Below are 7,277 nucleotides of genomic sequence, written 5' to 3'. Positions count from 1 at the left end.
TTGTGCCTGATATGTGTACTTCAGGACCACTTACAATTTTTCCCGTCAATGTTTTGCTCCCTTTAGATATTAGCCTTCAGTCTGAATACATTATTAAACGTCTATTATGCGCCGCCGAAGTCAGGTAAACTTAGTTCGCGACAGCCCACTCTGAAAAGTTCGCTACCTTGAGAACATAACATTCTGTCTGAAAGAAATACAAATGACCTCAGCTTCATCAAAGCCCCACATGTCGACGAGCTTTGAAACCCTGAACGCCTAAAGCTCGAAGACAGAAACGCTCAGCTGTTCTTATTTTACTTATACGTCTTCAAGGAAAAATCTAACTCACGGTAAAGTGGCACACTGACATGTTAACAAGGTTAAAAACTTTCTTTTCATCAGTAAAATAGGCCCTGTTCTTTGTGGCAAGTTGCAATAGTCTTGCTTTCTGCCTGCTTTGCAATAATTTATGGATCTTTAAGCTTCTGCAAAGTTTTAACTTTCTTTGTGTTGCGGAAAATATAAATAGACAGTTGAGTAGCCCACATGGCGCGTTGGCAGGATGCATACAGACATGCAACGCAAGGCAGTAAGATTAGATTATTCTCTGAGTCTGATAGGTGTTTGACAGACAGCACGGGGAACGCAGGAAGTAATTAATCGTCAAATTTGCTGTGACTTATATGCAAGTAAGAAAGACGGCTTTTGTATCATTACAAACCAGTACATGAGATCCTTTGGGGTTTTTGACACAGTATGTGCTTGTCTCTGATCATCACGGCAGAATATAGGCTGTCAGTGTTCATTATATTCTATTCTTTGCTCTGTCTTATATCTGTCTGTCTGCGACTCTGTGTTCTGGACTCTCACCTTCACTCCCCCATCACCTCGGCTCATAACACAAAATCAACACAGGCAGACTCGGCTCATGACTCAGCCGCCACGTCCTGAAAATGGTCAAATATGTCAAATTTGTCCTCTCCTTCTCAAATGTTACATAAAATCTGCATTTCTACTCAGTACACATAACCTAATAGTCCTTTTTCGCATGGATATAAATATAAAATGTCGAGACATTTCCGTCTAGGGAAATATAGGGGTCTTGTCATGACAGCACAAGAGATGTATAACTCCAATACTGATCACGGTACAGCAATAACTGCCCAGTTTCCACCGTTTTTAGGTTCAGCTAAACATTTTATTTAAATGTGGCTAGACATGAAGTGTAGTAATGTCAGCCTGTTTTGTGCACAAGAGATTAAACACAGAATAGTATCGTACGAATCAAAAAGACTGACTTTATTCAGCCGATGCTTACACGCCGCATCCAGATGTACGTGGAAATACAATTTAGCTTTATAGAAACATAATTACCTGGAGTCAGTGTTGTGCCGACGTTTCTGAAAGGTCTGTTGTGGAAGTTTCAAGGTTCCGTATCCCTCTTGTATGAGCTGAACAAATTGCTTCCAAACTAGCTGCGATGTCACAAACCGCGCACAAATGCATACAGTAATTCAAGGAGAAAGCCGAGAATGTTTCGCCATTAATCAGATGAACGACGTGTCAGATGAACAGCCTGTTCCATCATTCTACAGGATGAAGGTCAGACAATCAAGTGAAACAACAATTGTTTGGTTACTGCCACACGTCCATCTCTTACTCTGACTTCAAACCGGCCAAAGAATACCATCTGGGCTTATTTTATTGTACATGATGTGTGCACTTTAAGACCCGAAGTTAGATTGTTAAATGTTTTATATCGTAACCACCACAGGCCGGAGGAAATATGCAAAACTTAGTGGATGCTGGAGATCTGGTCCTTATCACACTCAAGAACAGAGACAGTCTACAATTAAAATAAATAAATAAAAGATTTTTTTACTGAACAGTTTTTTTAAGGACTGACTGTACATTTTTATATTTAAGATGGCTAAATTCTCTGTGACATTGTCCGATTAGTTTTCTGAAGAATTGTTTTGAAGCTCAGTGCAAAGCGGTGGAGGATGACTGGAGACGAGGTAGGCAGCTAGCAACTTGGGAGGGTCCACACGTGTCGCTTATGATGTCCATGCTCATAAATATGCATAATGTAATCTAACCAATATCATCAGTTATATAAATAAATTACCTTGCAGTTGGCATGAATGAGAAAATTCATTTTTCTTGCGAAATGTTCTGGATGTTGTGCTGCAATCTTGACTTGGCATCCAAACAGTCAAACCCAAACCTTGATTCATAACACAGCCTTCGAAATTCTCGAATGAAAAGAAGCTGAAAAAAAAAAGAAGAAGCAGCGAATCAAACTCCCCCAAAAAACAAACACACAAACAAACAAAAAATAATCAAAACACTACTAGAGGTTTCAAAGTAAAACTAGTTCCATGTGAATATGGCTATAGAGACTAAAAATATTTTGCACCTCACTTCTGCAGTTTTAAATAAATCCCAAGTGGTCATTTACAGAACTGCAGGTTTTGGGACAAATGCGCGACACATGCTTTTACTTCAGTTTGTACGCAGGGCCTCCCCACGCAGGCCCTAACAAGAAATGTAACTACGTGTCATGGCAATACCGCTAGTATTTCTAGCTGCTTCTCCATCTCCGCAATTTTCAAATTGATTGTTTTGGTCTGACCACATTGAGGGAAGGTTAACTGAAGAAGCTTGGAGATATAAAAATGAACCCGACTGGCAAAACAGACACGGTGCAGACTAGTGTTTTGGGTGGTGTTTTCATAGGGCAGGACAGACTGACATAGGCACAAGTACAAATGGCAGGCATTGGCGTAGGCTACATGCGCAGGATGCGGCGTCTACCTCCTGCAGAGGAGTAATTTATGCAGACTGTATGGGACTGTAGACTGAGGTGCTGTATTTGCATCTGTTTTTTTTTTGGAACTCGCAAAGTTCTCACCCTGACTTGTTTTTGTCTCTCCGTCTTGTGTGTGTGTGTTGTTTGAGTGACAAGGGGCGAATGAAAGGGGAAGGCCGTAGGGAGCAGGTGTCAGATGATTCCGAAAATGGCGGAGGCTGAGTTACCATGGATGTGTCTCGTGTTAAGTTGGGGTAGAAGCCAAAGGTTATCTGTCATTGGGACCAAAAAAAAAAAAAAAAAAATGCTGGTGTGTTCGTTTTCTTTTCCTCGTCTAGTTGTCAGTCTGACTGGCTGTGTGTTAGTCTTTCTTTCCGGCTGTCTATCCGCCTTCATGCCCATCTGTCCGGAGTGAGAGGGCACGAGGGTAAAAGTGTGTATGACAGCAGGACGTCTGACTGTGTGCGCACGAGTCAGTGTGTGTCCTGGAAAGCTGCAAATAAGTGTGTGTGTGTGCATTTCCATAGAGCCGAAAATATAATGCTGCATCAGGAACAACTGTCAGCTTTCTCTTGACATTGGAGGAGGAGAGGAGAAGAGAGGATGCAACAAATTGAGAATATATGAGGTGCGAAAAGGAGAGGATTGAAACAAAGAGGAGGAAAGAGGAGCAGAGCATAGCGTATCCTCTGGTGGGGAGGACGTAGGAGGGAACAAACACCACACGCGCACACGCACACACACACACACACACACACACACACACACACACACACACACACACACACACACACACACACACACACACACACACACTTTGTTTTGCATGCAATGACCTGCTGCAGACAATTATGTCTCCCTCACTCAGCCACAATCAAATTACTGCTGGAGGACAAGGGCTCTGGACGGACCCACTGCTGAGAGGGAAATGAAAACACACACAATACACACACTTCCTATGTTTCCACACACCTACAGCATATTGTTCTGGATGCTCTGCATAGACAACAGCACGAGAAACCACAAGGACATCACTCTAAACACATTCTAATGCAAGTATCACAAATAAAACTGAAGTCGAAAGAGCCTGGTGATAAAACGGCAGCACCCACTTCTTTATCTGGCGCCCGTCTTCGGATAAAAACACTTGTGAATAAGAAACACCGAAAGTGGTAGGTGGAGATTAGAAGGTGGCTGTTAAATTAATGGAAAGATAGAAGAAAAAAAACATGGGTAAGATGTAAGAAAATGAAAGAGAAAATGTGGTACAATAAAAACCCTGCTCAGGAAAAGAAAAATCGACACGTTCGACAGAAAGCTCATAAATTCTTCCCTTGGGTTTGACGTATCCATAGAGACCAGATGTACAGCGCGGCACGGACCAACCACAGCTTGCGTGGCACGCACGAAGGTTATTGGTTTGAACGTCGCTGTTCGCCTTGACAGCACCAACACAGGCTGGTTAAGTACAGTATTTAATTATGGTTTTATGAAAGAACCCGAACATGGAACCACTCAGTGAGCTGGGAGGGAGGAAGCACGAGAAATTCAACCTCCTTCTATCTCACATGCACCATTTAGCAGTGTACACCAATCAGGCATAACATTATGACCAATGTGGGTTTTGTAGGTCTCCCTCCACAGCAGTCGTGACTCATCAGAGAGTTGACACGGGTCTTCTGAGGGTGTCTTGTGGTGTCTAGGAACAGAATGTTGTTAGTGGGGGGTCTTTAGGTCCCATGGGATGAGGGGATCTTGCATGGTTCTGCCTGCCATCAGTGACGGATCTGGATCAGATCTTCCTGAGACTGAAACCACACTCTTTTGAATTCAGGTCCCAGAGTGAAAAAGAAAAACGCGGACCCTGTGAAGCTACTTTTTTTTTTCATTCGTGTGAACAGCCTGATACGAACACAATGATGTCATCGCCCCACTCTCGCCTGTCGAACCTCTAGCCCCAATGTCTCATAACAGCAACATTAATGGTTGACCCTTGTTGGTTGGCTAGGCTAGGTCCAATATGAACTGTTGTTTTACCACTATGAGCTAAAAAGGATTACAGACTGTATGCCGTACAAAGTTGTTTCTCTAGCAAACAGCCGCATGCATGGGTCTGGGATATGTACTACAGCGTTTCTACAACTAGATGCAGTTTCGCAATGGATCGACATTTGTGGAGAAATACTCAACATGACGCCAAGGAAACCCGGATCCTTTTTGAACATGTGGACGTGGCCTGCGTTGTTCATAAACCATTTTTTTGTGTGCGCCTGTGTGAGGCTGCATCCTGCTGGGGATGGCCGCTGCCATCAAGGAGTGTCATTGCGATGGGGTGGGTGCTACATGTCTAAGTAACACGAATGGCAGGTCCAAAAGTTTCCCAGTAAAACACTGAACTGTCACAAGATGGTCGTTGTTATTTACTACTCCTCTCAGTGGTTTTAATGTTGTGGCTGATTAGTATAAATCGTTATCCTGGTAATGGTGTAGGCTGCTCGTGTAGGTGTCTACACAGGCCCTTTGTAGATCCATTGCACAAGTATAAAGTAAGTTTTAATCTTTTTAACTGGATTTGTCTAATCTCAATTTGCAGTTTTCTTTCTTCTTTAGTCCAGCACAGTGTGTGTGTTTGTGACTGTGTCAAAAACAGGCAAGTACACTAATATTTCTTCCTTGCGTTCCACATCCAGCTATTGCTGGTACGACTTCATGAAATGCACTATGAAAAGAATTATAGTTACCACACATGGGCAATCAAGTTAAAACTGTTACTGTTTGCCTCAAAACTGTGGATTCATTTGCATAAACCTGACAGTGTAACTTGTGATGTTTGTTCTCAGCTTTCCACCATGCAAATTTTATTTCAACTCTCTTTGGCATTTGCATGAATCTGGGAGTTAGAGGGTAGAAGGAGGAAGGAGAGCACTTAGCTGCAGTGAAGCTGGTAGATTGGAAGTCTGAGGAATAGATGAAGGGGAAGCAGAGAGGACTGGAGAGAAAATATGACCAAACCACAGAGATATGTGACATTATCTCCCCTAACAAAACAGTTTTTAGTGGTTTCACCGCTTTTTTAAAAAATGTGCAAAAATGTATCCCCTTTGAAGAATGTGGGTAAAATGAATTATATTTACACCTTTGATGTATGTTATTGCCATTTTATTGGGTCGACATTGATGCTTCTGTTTTATTTTATATATCGGCAGCGGTGGGTGCTGATGTTTTTGGGCCGATACTGCCTTTTCGACATCAGCCTTTTTTGAGCCGATATTTCGAGCCGATATTGCTTTTTCTAAAAATGACTCAATGATTACGAATGTTACAAGTCTCAATTTAACCAAAAGCATACACATTTATTGAATATCTAATGCCCCCATGCATACAAAATAAAACAGGTAAAAAGAGGTAGAGCATAGAGAATTTTCCAACTTCAGCTGCAGGGACTCTGCTAGTGAGGGAGGGGCAATGTATGGGCTGCACGGGTCTGCAGCTTCTCCGGCAGCACATGGCTGCCTGCGGATGCATCAGTCTGCTGTAAATCTTGGTGGGGGGAAAATATATGTGTGTGTGTGTTTGTGTGTGTGTGTGTGTGTGTGTGTGTGTGTGTGTGTGTGTGTGTGTGTGTATCGGCCGCACCCACGTATCAGCCGATGCCGACACCAGTAAAATACACAAATATCGGCCCGATATATCGGCCGATCTGTAGTTGACACTACACGCCCACAAACTGGTCTATGACTGGTCATACCTTTGAAAGGAATTGAGGAATTTGGAAAATAATCTGCTGCGGAAATAAACCAGCTGCGAGTGTGGGCACAGACACGTATTGCTTGCTTTGTTGTTCACGTACCCGTGTACGTACTGTACATGAAGACTACATGCTGCACTGCAAACAAAATGCAACAGGGAGAGATTGCAGGTGGGTCAGGACAATCTTCTTTAACCGGTCTCTGCTCAGTTGCCTTGTTCATAGTAGAATTATCCAGAATGAATCCACTGGGGGCGACGTTTCCAGTTTCAGACCAATGAACTATGTGTAAAATCTCAACTGTTTAGTAGTTCTTAAGAAAGACTGTCAGTACCAAAGGAATGACAACACTAGTGATAATAGGGACACTTAGCTCGGCATAATTTGAGTAAACACGCCGGCAAGGCTAGCATTTCTAGAATTAGGCAGGGTACGACATGCTATTTAATAAATTTTAGATGTGCTGGTAGGCGCTATATCACCATCGAGGCTATTTTAATATCATTTGTGTCAACAGTCGTCTGTTTGTCGTTCAGTTCGGAGGACCGTCTATTCCTGCTTTTTCATCAGAACCTGAGAGACAGTGAGAGACAGACAAAAGAGTGTTGAAAGCTTCTCGTGGAACAAAAGACGACTACACTTGTTCCAAAGTAATTAAGAGCAAACGCGTTGGCCAATATACAACAATTAAAAGCAAAATCAACTTCTTCACTTTTATGCTGCGACAGAAGGTGG

This window comes from Mugil cephalus, chromosome 10 (genome assembly GCF_022458985.1).
Source record: "Mugil cephalus isolate CIBA_MC_2020 chromosome 10, CIBA_Mcephalus_1.1, whole genome shotgun sequence".
Taxonomy (NCBI): Eukaryota; Metazoa; Chordata; class Actinopteri; order Mugiliformes; family Mugilidae; genus Mugil; species Mugil cephalus.
Note: the sequence above shows the minus strand (reverse complement) of the source record.